Source organism: Microtus oregoni, unplaced genomic scaffold (genome assembly GCF_018167655.1).
Source record: "Microtus oregoni isolate MIOR12 unplaced genomic scaffold, Mior012 000011F_ref0000422, whole genome shotgun sequence".
NCBI classification, from domain to species: Eukaryota; Metazoa; Chordata; class Mammalia; order Rodentia; family Cricetidae; genus Microtus; species Microtus oregoni.
In genome coordinates this window covers 20,624,605-20,641,161 of record NW_024543070.1, presented here as the reverse complement: position 1 = coordinate 20,641,161, position 16,557 = coordinate 20,624,605, and positions in this window count along the sequence as shown.

Here is a 16,557-nt window from a genome sequence, read left to right as displayed (position 1 = left end):
TTTTATGTGCCTGTCCTGAGCACAGCAGAAAATGGTGCCCACCGCAGCCCCGGGGCGCGCACGACCGTCTGTGTCCTAGCTGCTCCGGGCTACCCGCTGTGCCCGCCCCCGCACGGGGGAAGCCCGAGCCTGGAGTCCGCCAGGCCGGCGCAGCAGATCAGGAACTGCGGGCGGGAGAATGCACACGCACGGGGTCGCGTGCACAATCTCACGCGCGCACTCGGACACTTTCGGTCGCGCCCGTGCACGCGCACATCCATACTGCAAGAGCGGCCTGGTGGGTGCAACCGGAGACGTTCAGCCCTAGAGCTTCCTTCTTCCCTCAAGGATTTCAAAGTTCTCATTCTCAGCTCCTGTAGAGCAACTTTCCTTAAGTTATGGATTGCTTAAGGGGGGAAAAAATCTGTTTTGTTTTATTTTTAAAAATTCATGTACAAAATCGCTCTTTCCGTAGTAATGTAATAGCTTAAAATGTTGCAACAAATTGGTAGTGTTGCCAAGACGGCAGGATATCTTATACTATGGCGATTGTCAGATGTTTCATGGCAAATCAGAGGCAGGCGGATCTTTGTGAGTTCGAGACCAGCCTGGTCTACAAGAGCTAGTTCCAGGACAGGCTCCAAAACCACAGAGAAACCCTGTCTCGAAAACCAAAAAAAAAAAAAAAAAAAAAAAAATAGTTCCTAATTAAACTGCTTTGCCGGGGGGTGGGGAGGGAATAAAGGTTGCTAATGTCTTCCAAATTTTCTATCTATATTTTACCTCTAGTTATTAAAAAGAATGTTTTCCATTTTAACAACAAAAAAAAAGACAGATTCACAAAACTCAATTTTAAGTCATATGTTTACAGAATGTCTTTTTTTCTCAAGAGTCAAGCACTGGGTACGGAAATAGCAAACCTTGAAAAGTAATCTTTTATAAGGATAATTCTAAAATAATATAAGCTTATTGGAAGACTGGAGTGCTTTTCAAACTACAAAAGCCACTATAGCAACAAGTACCTTTCAGAAAGACATGAGTGCGATGCCTGGGAAGCCCAGGAGACCTCTCTTCATTGAAAATTTCACCGTCATTCCCCCCCCCCTGCCCCGCCCAGGAGTGTTTGGGAGGGGAGAGTGGGAAATACTTGGAAGGGTGGCGAAGAACAAAGGAAAGAAACCTAGTTCATCGAACTCCCCTGGTACATTCATTCCTTTCGGGAAAACACTGAAAAGAAACTGAGGATAACAGTAGTCAGGTGTGGAAGAGGAGGCAGTTTCTCCGGTTTGAACCCCTGAAAGGCTGATCAAGGGGATTTCACAGGAGACCTCTGCCATTCAGCCCACAGTTGCTACCACATCAAAGATTACCAAATCCCAAGCCAGCAATGTGTAAGAAGTTGGATCTTGGACAGAAGAGATGCTCAGTGGATATACCACCAAGCCTGAGGTGATTCCTGAGACCTACTAGGAAGAAAAAAAGAGAATCCAGCAAATTGTCCCCTGAGCTCCACTTGCACACTGTGCTGGTACAGTTTGCAGAGCACTTCCTGCACAAGCCGGAGGACTTGAATTCGCCTTAGGACAGGCAGAAAGAGGCTCATGAGGCACTGAATGCAACCTCAGTGCTAGGGGAGCCAAGACCAGAGATTTCCACAGAGCTCTCTGGCCAGCCAGTTTAGCTGGTTAAGTGAGCCCCAAACTCAGCAAGAGACTTCCTCTCAACAAACAAACAAACAAATAAGGCAGAAGTGACTGCACTGTGGATGCTGTACAGCAGTTCCCTCGGAATGGAAACGCTCCCTTCAGGGTAGAGGTTGAAGCTCGTGAATTTTGCACTTTCCCTGGGGAAAAAATGGAATGTAGAGGATATCCATTCCTTCCCCAGCTTGAAAGCACAATTAAACAAAGGCCTGGGGAAGGAACTCTGACCAACCAAGCCATGGGGAAGAAATTTCTCCAATGTGTCAAGCTGCCTGCAGAGTGTGCAGAAAGTTCCAGGAATGTAGCTGTCCTGAGTTGTGACCTGAGTTGGGGTTGGCTTTTCTATGATGCAGCTGCTTTTGAGTCGTCCCTGGTCCTGTGAGTGCTTCTCACCCACACTTCTGTCAGTGACCACAGTAAAAACTCACCAGTCCGCCAAGTTGGACCTTAGTGCAATCATCACCTTGGTTTGTCCTGGGTTGCCTTTCTGGAGCAGCTGGGCATAGGTGCATTATGTCTTCACAGAAAACGGTATTCATAACTTCTGGTCTCCACATGAACCTGTGCGCACACACATAGACCCGTAAACGTCCAACACGCACACACACATACACACTGGTTACACATGGACACACACAGGCATTGACACAGATATGTGGATTTTAAAATACTTATGAAAAATTACCTTCAGATATCTTTTAAAAACCAAAACAATTTTGTATTTGCTAAATGCTAATTTTTCATCATTGTAACCATAGACATTCAAGTGACAGATATTTAGGAATGCTGGCTCACAATCATAGCCCTGTCATCTGTAATAGTCCAGAAAACAGTTATAATATAACTATTCAAGATATATCCTTGAGTCCCTTCTAGGTTATAAAGGGATGGGACCAGCTACTCAAGGATAGAAAGGATGTCACTCCAGGTCACCTCGCTCAAGAGCTTAAGCAATAGCCATTTCATGGTTGCATGAGTACTGTGTCCTGCTCACTATTGTCTAGCCTGCAGATCTCACGGCTGACCAGCTCTCCTTTTTAATCGTGACATGCCTGGCTCTGTTAGAAATAAAAGCCATCTGTAACTTCAAAGTGACTACAGTCCAACTTTCCATCCTCATCATTTGTTTCTCTCCTAATCATGGAGTGTATGATCAGACCAAAGTCCCTCACTGTGGTCTGACCAGTTATGTTGACCCCTAGTTGAGAGAAACTGACTTACACTGTCAGAATCGAGTCTTTTTCTTGGGATGGAAAGGGGCTCTCTGGAGTCCTGCAGACAGTGTGGAGTAGGGGCAAGCACCTGGATAGGATCAAGATTTTCTTCAGAAAGAGAAAAACTGAAGTAGACGATGTCTTTATCTTCACAGGATTTGCAGTGTGAAGTTAGAGACGGGAGAAAGAACTAAAGCCAAAGATTTTGTGCAATGTAATAAGGACAATTATAACCTCCTCCTCTGGACACACTGCAAACAGCAAGTTCTAAACCAAACCACGCTTCACAGAAAGTCTCAGAGGAGCTAATGCCTAAGCTGCATTTGTGGAGAAGGAAGCAGCACTCTGAGGAAAGGGGAGCGGAGTTGATCCAGCATAGGCAGCAGGGCAGAATCATAAACTTAGAAATTCTGCAGCTGGTGACACTAAGTGCTTTGAGAGAAGGAAAGCCCTAGGTTAGGACTTGACTCATGCACTCTGTCCCTGGCTGCAAGGATACCAAGGAATATTCCATCCCAGAGTACATCAGAAGAAAAGGGTGCAGGCAACGCTCAAAGAAAATTATTTCTCAGATACAGCTTCATGCGACCCAGTGCATCTCACACAGGCATTCCTGTGACTTTAGTTTTGGGTTTGGAACCACAAATTCCAGGCAGAAGGCTATATAGAGAGTAGTTAAAAGCAGGCCTATGAAGCTTTGGATCAATTATATATATCCTTTTGTTTATGCTTCATCAGCTTTCGGTTAAAGCTTATCCCACAGAATACATAGGTGCCATTGTGGGCAGTGTTTGACATCAACAAGTCTTATAGGCAAGCTTTGAGAGTAAATCTTAGGTGACATGCCATGTCGTGCCCTCGTTTTTCACCCTGGTCTCAGCTTTTGTCCTTCTCTGGTGAAAATGAATGATGGGCTGGTCCCCAGTGAGTCTCCCAAGTGCTGCTCTGGCTGCTGGGGAAGCCCTTAGCCCCTTCAACTTGCTGCCCCTTGCTTCTTCAAGACTTGAGCTTAGACGCCCAGTGTAGGGAGTCACGCCTGCAATCCTAACACTCGGAAGGCTGAAGTGGCTCTTGAGTTTGAGGCCACTTTGCAAACATAGCAAAACTCTACCTTAAAAAACAGAACAAAATTAAAGTTGGGAAAATTTCTCAACCACAGGAGCATGAGAACCTGTTTTTGTTTTTTTGGTTGTTTTGTTGTTGTTGTTGTTGTTATTGTTGTTGTTTGGTTTGGTTTGGTTTGGTTTTGGTTTTTCAAGACAGGGTTTCTCAGTAGCTATGGAGTGATCTTGCTCTGTAGACCAGGCTGGCCTCAAACTCACAGAGATCTGCTTGCCTCTGCCTCCTGAGCACTTGGATTAAAGGAGTGTACCACCACCACCTGGCTAATTTGCTTTTATGTGTATGGGTGTTTTGCCCATAGAAACCAGAAGATAATCAGGAAAGCAGTTATAGACTTTGTGAATTGCCATGTAGATGCTAGGAATTGGACCCAAGTCTTCTACACAAGCAGCCAGCGCTTTTAAACCCTGAGTCTGGGGAGGATCTCCAACACCCATGTAAAACACTGAGTGCTTGGCTGAGGAAGCAAAAAAGGAAGCTCACCAAGGCCCTCTGGACAGCTAGTGTAGTTCAACAAGTGTGCTCTGTGCTCAGAGACCTTGTCTTAAAAACTTAAGATAAAGAACAGTTGAGGAAGAGATTTGACTTTGACCTCTGACCACTCCCCCATGGACACACAGGTGCACATACATGAAGATGTATGTACACACATACAAACAGAACAAAGACTTAGAGGTTGAGGGGTATAGCTTAGTGCAAGTGTTTAGCATGAATACATCTCTGGATTCAATCCTCATCACTTCAACACACATACACACACGCAGGCACACACACCAGTCTGAATCTATCATTAATCTCCTGGTCCAATTTAGAGAGTTTCTGTGCTCCTCTATGCTGAACTGTAGGCTCATCCTTATCATGTGACAAGTGACATCAACTTTACTTTTTCAATCTTCTCCACTGCAAGCAGACTACACCATTATGGATCGCCTGCCTAACAGCCATTGTTTCTTTCCCCGTTATTAATGAAACACTGACTTTTTCCTGGTGTTCCTCACCCCCCATACAACCCACAAGTATAGGTGAGATGACTCTGAGAAGCAGAGCCTAACTATTTAGTCGATGTGAATTGACATCCTCGGATTTGATAATAGACTAGAGATAGTGAGAATATTACTGGAAACTCAACCAACCTAACTGATAGGGAAGTATTAGATTGCATACTGTAGTTACATAACGTAAATGCAATCCAATTGCAACACAAACCAAGAATTAAATTTAACCAGAAAGTGATATGACTGATTGTTTTTCTCCCTAGAAACATTTCTTAAATATTTTGGAGTATTTCAAATATTTAGATTTGAGTATGAAGGAGGGACAGAATTGAATGAGTGAACTTAATAAAAATAATAGTTCGCTAACCCCAGTGAGTAATTATGAATGGCTCAAGTTAAGCTGGAGACCCAGAAAAGAGGGAGCATTCCACTTAATTATGCAGATGGGCTTGCAGGCTTCCTTAGGGTCTCCAGGCAACATGAGAGACAAGCTGGAGGAGAGGCTAAGACAATGCCAGGCTTCTGGCTTTGTTCCTGGTGGGATAATGATGGTCTTTCCTAAAACTCAAAACACAGGAAGAAAATGAATTTGGGAAGAGAAACTGGTGGTAATAGAGCTCATTTTGTGCCTGTTAAGTGTATAGCCACCATGCACAATGTTCTAACCACTAGACTAGAGGAAGTTTCTTACCAGGGTCTCCTTTATCCTTGCGTTTCCTTTCTGTTGAAAGGTAAATTATATCCCCACAACGGTGTGGGAGAATTGTCTGTATTCTGTCAATCATGTTTTAAATAAATGCTGATTGGCCAGGCAGGAAGTATAGGCAAGTCAACCAGACAGGAAGTAGAGGCAGGGTGATGAGAACAAGAGAATTCTGGAAAGGGGGAAGTCCATTCCTTGCAGTCCTGCCCAGATCACCGAAGAAGCAGGATGTGATCTACCCTGCTGAAAAAGGTACTGAGCCATGTGGCTAACATAGATATAAATAATGGGTTAATAAAATTTATGAGAGTTAATAAGAAGCCTGAGATAATGGGCCAATCAGATTATCTCTAATGTAGACTCTGTGTGATTTTCTTTGGGGCTTACTGGCTGTGGGAACTGGGCAGGACATAAACCCCAACAAGCCGGCCCTCATGTTATACCTCAACTTCACCTAAAGCTATGATTCTAGTATCTCAGATTATTACTATATCCAGAGAGGTCTTTAAAGTGACAAAGGTCAAATGAGGTTGAATGGTTGGTCCCTAGTCTCAGGGCTAATTGACTTATCCTTTGAACAGGAAACCGCTAAGACTCAAACATAGACACAGGCAGAAGGAGTAACCCATGAAGACATAGGTGGGAAGAGCTATCTACAAGACAAAGAAATTTCTAGAGAAACCAAAATAGGTATTGTCTTGATCTTGTATTAGCAGCTTCTAGAATTATAAGTTAACATATGTCTATTGTCTAAACTATTCAATCTGAGGTATTTTGTTAAGACATGCCAAGTCTAGCAAGCTAAGTACATTCCCTTGCACCATTATATAGAAGAGGAAAAGGCCTGAGCCCCATGTTTGTTCTAAGAATTGAGCTGTTGTAGAGTGGAAGACGTTGTTGTCCTGGCACATCAAGGGCAAAGTTCTGTCCAACCCTCAAAAGTCACTTAAACATGTACATGAAAGGCGCCATTGTGGAGGCTCAAGTGGAATCCGTGGTTCTCAGAGCAGCATTCCAAAACACATAAAGGAAAGGAAAATAACTCACAACTGCCCCTGTCTGCTCAGAGCTTCCCAGCTGTATTTACACAGCTGCTGAAGGCAGCCTGGAGAGACACACACTGAAAACACGCAGATAGCTAGCTGCCTTCCCATTGAGGGACTCAGTGTGTCATGAGAAATGACATAAAATACCAGGAACCGAGCCACTGAGGACAGAGGCAGTGAAAGGAAATTAGGTAAGAACTTGACAAAATATGAAGAAAAGATGTAGAAATTTGATAGATTATGGCTCACGAGTGCCACTGTGCTATCAAATATAATGAAAAAAAAGCCAAAGTATTTAAAAGATAAAGGATACATGTGAAAGTTAAGAGCTTTTGAAGATCTTGGTATCATGATCTTTTATTTTGCTCAACATCTGGAAATAGTTGAAACTCCCTGGAACAGTCAGGCTAGTCCTGGAGGGGAGAAGAAGGGGGGGTGTGGCAGAAGCAAAGCGAAGAGAGAAGGCAGTTTCCAGGAAAATTCTCCAGCTACCCCACCACACCAAACCAAGCATTCGAGACACATTAAAACGCTTTCCTCTTCATTCTTGAAACTGATCTGAACTACGGGGTGAAAATTTAAAAGTAAAAGCTAGTGCTTAATGCTGTGCTAAAATAAATAAAGGAAAATTGTTTTTAACCCCCAGCATCTGTGGTGTGCGTGTGTGTGTGTGTGCGTGCATGTGTGAACTAATTTGCCTTGACAAAGAATTTTCTACTTTACTTAAGTTTGAATTTTTAAAGTTGATTAGAATAATGAATGAGTATTTTCTACAACATTGGGAAAATGCCAAAATATACTCAAAGATGCTGAAAACGTCTTTTATTATAGTAGGGTACTGCTTGTTTTACCAATTATGGAGATTATAACCAAAGGGAGAAAAAAACACTTCTAGATTTACATATTCTCTGGCATTGTGGTATGGTTAGAATGAAAATTTGAACATATGGAATAAAATTTTTAAATTAATGCAAGTACCCGAAAGATAAGCAATGTCCTCGTGAATTAGTGGACATCACCTAAGATCCCAGGATTCACTACAGCTTAAGGCATAGCGGGTTAGAGCTTAGGACCCTTTCCTTTAAGTGTCTTCTTCATCTGCCCACTAAATGTGGTGCTGTTATACTTTGGAGGAAGAGATAGAAAGATTTATCCACGAGCAGCTGGGTGGAAGACAGAAGGGTCTTTGCCATTAGGAGGAGAAGGCTCTTCCTTCTTCTCCTCCTTTTGCTTCTTATTCTTCCTTCTCCTCCTCCTCCTTTTACTCCTCCTCCCCTTCTTCCTCCTTCTTAAAATATGTGAGGTCATTACCCTCCTCTCCTGTGGAAAGACCCTTTTAAGAACGTAATACATCAGACAATGTGGTCCCCTGAGAATTTGTGGAAATACACATGTAAAGAACAGCAAAAGGCATGTGCATGTGTGTGTGTGCTTGACAATAGTAACATCACATGTTTGCTACACTTTCTTTTAAAAATTCTATCTTTAAAATGTGCTGGGTGATGGTGGTGCACACCTTTAATCCCAGCACTCAGGAGGCAGAGGCAGGCCAATCTCTGTGAGTTCAAGGCTAGCCTGGTCTACAGAGAAATTTCCAGGAGAAAGGAAGGAAGGAAGGAAGGAAGGAAGGAAGGAAGGAAGAAAAAAATCTACCTTTTACTGTATGTCTTAAAAGCTATAAAACCATATCTCTTCATTCCCATTTCAAGTTGAGAAACAGAGGTAGAAAAAAAACAAGTGAAAATATTGCAACTTTCACAAGCAAAACTGCTTAGGTAAATCTTGACTAGACTGCATCACTTATTTCACAAGAGCATACATTCCCCCAGATGACTGGTTTCAAACCAAGCATTCTCCATGGACAGACACTTTAGTTCAAGAATGACAGAGTCGTTACATTGTCGCTTAGCCTACATACTAACAGCAGTAGCCATACTTCACAGATGAATGAAGGATAGAGAGAGGCAAGCTGTCAGATCACAGTGTTCCTTTGGTATCCTCAGAGGATTGATTCCAGGATCCCTCTCTGATTCCTGCGTCTTCAGACATAAAACCCCTTGTGTAAAAAAAAAAAAAAATGGATGTAATGTTTGCATACACCAAAGCACACACACACTTATATACTTTAACTCATCACCAGGTGACTTATAATATCTAATGCAGTATAAACACTGGGTAAATAGTTGTTACACTACATTACTTAGGATTGATGACCAAGGTAGTCCATATAAATCCTATGTGGCTGAAATATTTTTTTTTATCCAAGGTTGGTTGAATTCATATAGAATGCAGTGCACATAGGATCCACTGTGTTTCAACACTGTAAATGAAAAGAAAGAGGCTTGAACTCAGAAAACTTAGATCCAGAATCCAGTTAGCCAGCACGCTCATGAACTATAGCTGCTCTGTTTGACTGGGATCCATTGAACATGGCCACACTATGTGTCCTGATTGCTCTTAATTCCTTGACTTTGTTGTCTGCCTACTTCTCTGACCAGTTCTCATTTACACCCCAGACTTCCTAACTTCAATTTCGTATTGAGTTTGGTGTTGCACACACTTTCTTAGGCCATATGAATCACTTTGCAGGAGTGAAAGAAACATCCTAGTCAATATTTTATTGTAAACATTTTGCTTTTATTAACTATGGGTCTTATAGAAAGAAATGAAACAGTAAAAAGTTAATACTGGGGTTAGGATGATCTCTGAGACTTCCCTTACAAGCTTAAGATTGCTCACACTTGAATAGGACAGTTTGAAGAAGAAAAGTAAGCCAAGTTTTCTTTTGTATAGCTTTGTTTCACTTTGCACCAAAATGTCAGCGTCTTTAGACATCCAGCTGTTATCCTGTAACGACACCCTGAGCGGGAGAGGCAGAACACAGCTGTTCATCAGAGAGAATGACCCCAGGCTGAGCCAAACAAGGATGCGGGTGGGAAGAGTTGCAGGAAACGGGTCCCTATCCGTCCCTCAAAGCTCCGCCCCCATTCTTAGTCCACATCCGGTAGATGTCAGAGCTGCTGTCCTCACTACCTTCTCAGCTTTCTGAGCCCATTGTTTCACATTCCAGTTGGCACTCCACGGCTGTCTATTCTGTGCCGCTGGTTTCTCTCCATTTGTGGTGGCCCAGGAAGGGATGGACATGGGTGTTTCTCTAGAATGGTTTGGCAAGAACAATCTTTTCCCCACCAATTATATGAATAATGAGTCTTGATTGGTTTCTGTGATGCCTCTTCTTGGTTGTCAGCTTGACCATGATGTGGGATTCCCCTCTGTATGCTGTGAATATGATTTATTACCATTCGTTATTAAAGAAGCTGCTTTGGCCTATGGCAGGGCAGAATAAAGCCAGGTGAGAAATACAAACAGAGATAGAGATATAGAGTAGGTGGAGTCAAAGAGATGCCATGCAGCTGCCAAAGGAGAAAGACACAGCTGCCGGAACCTTTCCAGTAAACCACACCCTTGTGGTGATACACAGATGAAAAGAAATTGGTTAATTTAAGATGTAAGAGTTAGTTAAACAGGTGGATCTCTGTGAGTTCCTGATCTACAAGAGCTAGTTCCAGGACAGGCTCCAAAGCTACAGAGAAACCCTGTCTTGAAAAACAAAAACAAAGAAAGAGTTACTTAATAAGAAGCCAGAGCTAATAGGCCAAACAGTGTTATAATTAATATAGTTGCTGTGTGATTATTCGGGTCTGGGCAGCCGGGAAATGAATGAGCAGTAGTCTCCTTCTACATGACTGCATCTATCTATAATGAACTGAAATCCAAAACGTGGAAGACATAACTGTAAGAGACTTTTGCTTAATTTGAAGTAGGTAGATTCACTAATCTGGATTTTTGAAGCAGGCAGCAGACACATGCCTTTAATCCAGATCCTGAGGTAGGTGGTAAGACACACCTTTAATCTGAGTCACATTTTTTTATTGGAAGTCTATGTAAGGACATGGAAGATGGAAGCTTTTGATCTTTGACTATGTGCCCTCACCTTGCTAACAAGCCCATTCTTTCACTGGCATTAGAGCCTATTTCTTCAGGATTCCAGCATCTACTAAGACCAGTGGAAACATCTAGCCCCATAGACTGAGCAACTATTGGATTCTTAGACCTTCCATTCATAGCCAGCCATTGTGGATTAGCTAGACTGCAGCCCATAAGTCATTCTAATAAATCATATATATATATATATATATGTATATATATACATATATATATGTGTGTGTGTGTATAGTTATAGTTATATATATGATATATTATATATGTGATATGTGTGTATGTTCTTATTCTAGAGAACCCTCACTAATTAGTTGCTAAGTTCATAAGCAAGATAATTTCTTCCTTCAATAATTTCTTATACTTTTAAATGCCCCCAACTCTTCCTTTTTTCCTCTTTAAGTTTGAGGACAGTTGTACTACTTTTTAAAAGAAAAATACCCCAGAGTGGGTAACTGTAAATCTTGGCAGCTCCCCAGAGAAGAATGGAAGAGAGAGGAAATACAGCCACACTATTTAAGCCAACATGGAGGTCAGACACATGGTATAAGAAAGTACATGGCAGAAAGGGTGGCTTTAGAGAAAAAGCAAGGAAGTCCAAATTATCAAAAAACTTAGGTTCTGACCACCAGATAAAAGAAGGATAAAAAGGAAAAGGGAGAGTTTTGCTTTTCTTACTCAGGCCTCAGAAATCTGGGCAAACCCAGCTGAGCCTCATGGTGGCTCACAGAGACTATGCTGGGCAGATGGGTGGGGGATGAAGGGTGGGGCTGGAACTCAGGGTTGAAAAAGAACAACATTATACTAAAAAAAAAAAATGATTCTGCTTGTCTCTTTCCCATGGCTTAAGGTGATCCCCACCTTCCTAGGGGTAATCTCTTGGCCAGGTGCTTCACGCAGGCCAACTGGAATGTTAGCTCTCCACCAAGGGTAGAGATTCTGTTCTCTGAACCAGAGGAGTTTTCTTAATGTGTTGTTACTGTTACTCTAACATATCTCTCCTCCAAATAAGTACTCTAACCTCTTGCAAAAACAAGGATACCCAGAGACTCAAAGATGTCTGTGGCTTTTAAGAAAGAAAGAAAGAAAGAAAGAAAGAAAGAAAGAGAAAGAAGGAAGGAAGGAAGGAAGGAAGGAAGGAAGGAAGGAAGAAAGAAAGGTTACTTTTCTTAGAGGTCTTTTAACCCCAAAATGCCTAACCAATCTCCCTCCCACTCCCAAAACTCATTGCCCTCATCAGTAGGGTTTCTTAGTTTTTGGATCTGTCTTTTTGTTTTTGTTCTTTGTTTTAGATTATAACATTGTTTCCCCTTCCCTTCCCTCCTTCCAGACCCTTCTATAACACCCTCACTTAGTCTCTTTCAAATTCATTTTTTTTTCTTCTAAATTGCTCTGTGGTTGTTGTTGCACTATGAGTATCTCTGTTCCTAAAGATACCATTCCTTGGAGGTAACCACTGGCTCCATAATTGTGCTGAAGACCCACTGAACAAGAGGAAAGTCATACCTAATACTGGAAGCCCAGCCAACTACCCAGGGCTAGTGAAGTCATGGACCTTGGAGGTGAACCTACAATCATCGCTTCCCCAAGCATAACTATTACTTGCTGTTCTAATTCCTCTCTCCGAAGAGGTATGCCTGACTCTTGTTACAGAATTGGTTAAATGTCCTATACTCTTTTAAAACATTCCAGAAGTTACAAGTTAGTTTAGTTTACTGGCTACGCTGGGCATTTAAGAACATGTGAACAATTGGTGAGATTGACCATGTCCTCAAGAGTTCAAATAATCACCATTCTAGTTCAACCTGAGTTAGGATGAATTGAACTCAAATAGAACTGAATTTTCACACAAGTACAAAGGAATATTTTATGAAATCAAATAATGCAATACGCAGGGCTTAGATTCCTGGAAGTCAGTCCTAAAGAAGCTGGGTGTAACTGTAAATGCCGTTCAGATGCAACTTCTTCTAAGTGGCTTGACAGTGTTTTGTCTTCTTAAGGCAGTAATGTCCGGCACCTTCGTGGACAGATTTCCCCTTGTCTAAGTGTCCCTAGCCCATCACCATCTATACGGTCCACAGCACCATGAACTTGTTTTATCTAAATTTAAATTGCCTTGAAAAGTTGACACCATCTTCTATTTCCTATTTTTGTAAATGGGTACTTTCCCATATATTCTCTTAATCAAGGTAAAAAAGTTTCTCAAACCCTCTTCCTCTTAATCCTGAATGTTCATAAGTTCTGCATATCAAACAGAATCATTCAAGCATTGGCCTCAGCATCGCAATACTTCTCCTACATGCCCTGGATCATTTAATTACCTTCAAGATTTATTGAGCATTTGTTTACTATGCATTTGTTTACTATGCATTTGTTTACTATGCATAAGACAAGGTGTGAGTCACCTCAGATAGAGCAGTGTCCACCCAGTTGCATTGTCCTGGTGGAATTTAATGCTGCAAACAGTCAACAAGACACAAACAACAGCAAGTAAGTTATTTTTAGATAAAGAAAATTAATAACAATAACATGATGTGACAAAGAATGCCAGGAAGGGGACTGATGGAAGACAGATTCAGGAAAACCCTTTCTGAGCTGATAATAACTCTGAGATCTGACTCCTGAAATGGAGCCAGCAATTGAAAGACCCGAGAGATGAACATTCTTCTTAGAGTGGGAAGTCAATGCAAAAGTCTTCAGGCATGAGCTAGTAGGAATTTCCATGAGATAGGGGCAGTTTGAATGACATGGTGTGGCTAGAGTATAGGAAGATGCAGAGGAGATTGAGATGTCAGTCAATGCCTCTAGGTGACTCTGGGATGGATGGAGGCAGTGTGCCTCTGGGAAGCAGGTGGAGAGAGAAAATGAGTGGAGGGAGAAAAGACTGAAAGGAATAGTTGAGTCTGTGTCTTCTGAGAAGCTGTATAAACACATTTCTTTGCATAGCTTCCCTAAATGTAATAAAGTTTGTTGTGATATATTCTTCTTTATTATTAATTAAAGTATGATTTTATTATTAATTAAGATATGGTAAAAGTGATTGCACTATTTCCCTCTCTGACTTCCCTTCATCCAGCCCCTCCCAAGGCCCTTCCTTCCAACTCTATTCATGCCCCTCTCAAACTGATAGTCTCTTTCTCCCTGATTATTATTGTTACAACACACACACAAATACACACACACAAATTTAAAAATACAACTTGCTGAGTCTGTTATTGTTGTTTGTGTATGTACAGTGTCAGCACTTACTACTGTGCACTGGACAACCAATCAGAGGGCTCATTCCTGAGAGAGGCTAATTCTCCTTCTCTTAGCCATCATCCTCCTTCCACAGTTTGCTGTCCAGAAATGTGACCCCTTGAGATTTTCCTGATCCCACTGCAGCATGTCTAATGGTGCTGCTGTTTTTTGGATCCTGTTTCTTCAGCCATTTCCTTGGGAGAAAGGTTCACAGTGGTTTTTCTGGTATTGTGGATTTTGCAGTCTTTGAACCCGCTCTTCTAGGATGTTCTCTGAGCCATAGATGCAGGAACTGCAGTGAAAGTGTATCCTTTGGCGCTAAATTCTTTGAATCTGATCTTGGATTACCAAAGAAATAATCTGGTTGAAATCACAGATAACACACACAATTAATAAACAACAAAGGGTTTAAAAGCAATATTTTCTGACCAGAGGTTTTATTATATGTTTTATTATATGTTATAGACACATGTAATTTGAATATATGCACATGTATTATGTGACATATGTGTGTGTGTGTGTGTGTGTGTGTGTGTGTGTGTGTGTGTTCTAGTGGAATATTTAGAAACAGGACTTTACTGAAAACCAGCATTTCTCTATTCCAGTGTAAACCAGAATCTCTCTATTCCAGTGTAAACCAACATCAGGTAAAAATCCATAAGAGAGATCTCTATGACTTTAGTTACAGTGAGTGAGCAAAAATTCATGGTTGTAGAATGACTTTTAAATCTCCCTTTAAAATAGGAAAAGTTTTAGAGGAAGTGGTAATATTATAGGTTTTATTAACTTTGAAACTAGGACATTCTCCAGACTATTTTCACTGTTAACACAAAAATCCCAGAACTAGAATCTGTGATAGAATTACTGTGTGAAAACGTAGAAGCCATGTTGTATGCCTAAATGCAATACTTCAGTTACCCTTGAGCTGAGACTTGTAAACTATGATTTTAAGCCCCACCAAGATTTTATATTTATAGTCCCCCTCCCAAAAAAATCATCAGAAATGAGAAGATGAAGAGGCTGTGTTTTTTTACTCTAAAGTTAGAGTTCTTAGATAGATTTGAAACATTATTTCTTTGATGTTTTATCCATCTTATATCACTAAATATATAGAAATAATTTTGAGAATATTTTATCATTAATGAGAAGTTCTTCTCAAAAATAAAGTTACATTTCTATTTAACAAATATTCTAGTTTTCTTCAAGTTCAGAATTTCAATTATAATATCCTCATGGTGTCTGGGATAACATCAGTATGTAGTTGATGAGTGTATGCCTAGCTCTCCACCAAGGAACAAGCGGATGGCCTCAGATACGTAAAAGCCTCATTCAGACAGCCATTAACACATGGCAGGGATCTGTTGGCCAGGAGGAACAGTATGGCACTTATGAAGAACACAAGTGAAATCTCCTTCACAGAGCATCACAGGTAAGTTATTTTAATGAAAAGACAAATTCTTTTTATTATACATTAATAATCATGAGTTTAATACAAATTAATCTGTGTTTCATGGTACAAAAGCTTTGGACTAGGTAACTGTGGAGGCCCAAAAATGTGAGCCTATTGTTACTTTGTCTGATGGTCAGAGAGTTTGGAGCTTGTTCAAAATGGTTGACAAGTGTAGCTACACATCCCAACTCAGGATGTGCTTACTTGTTTGTTTGTTTTTGTTTGACATTAAGATGGCTCATACAAGTAGATCCAGATGGTCAGGATATGCAAGCGTACTTGTGGAGGTTACCTGGGGAGTGGCTGTTTTTAGGTTACTTAGTCCAGAGTAGCTTCACTGCCAAAACAACAAAAATGCTAATGACTTGATGCCTAAAGCAATTAACTGCTTGAGTGGTCCTTTGTATCACATTAAAGAAGTCTTTTGTTGCCTTCTTCCCTCTTTTTATTGGGGTATAAGAGTATATAAAAAAAATCAAATGCAGATGATTTCAGTATTCACTGAAATGCTCTCCTTGTACTATTTTATGGTTTATAGTTATTATTTTTTACATGGATGCATATTTTTTACTTATATTTCTAAATCCCTGTGCCCCGACCCTAGCAAGAGGCACCAACATCTGGTGCTCAACGTGGGGCTGATCAGTAAACCCCAAAATGCACAAAAGTGTGGCCAGGCATACAAGAAAGTACATAAGGAACCCCACAAAAATTTGTACTACAGGTGGAGAGGTGAATAATGAGCACCAATAAAAGCAACACATATACAGAAGGACATCCCATGTCAGTTACCTCTACAATTTCACTATACATATATTTCTATGCACTTATCCATCACCAAAAATCCTGAAAAGACACGTGAAAGAGTTAAAACTTGAAACACAATTAGCTTTAAGTCTGCTTTTCATGACACATTTCTATTACCTACTCTTTCCCATACCTAATATTTACCTTCCTTGTTCTCCTTTCTATGTGTTATCCTGTAACCATACATATATTTTTATTTGGTTTATTCAGACACACACACACACACACACACTCACACACACATGCACAGCTAGGATCCGCATATAAAGGAGAACGTGCATTTTTTTTTTCTATTTCTG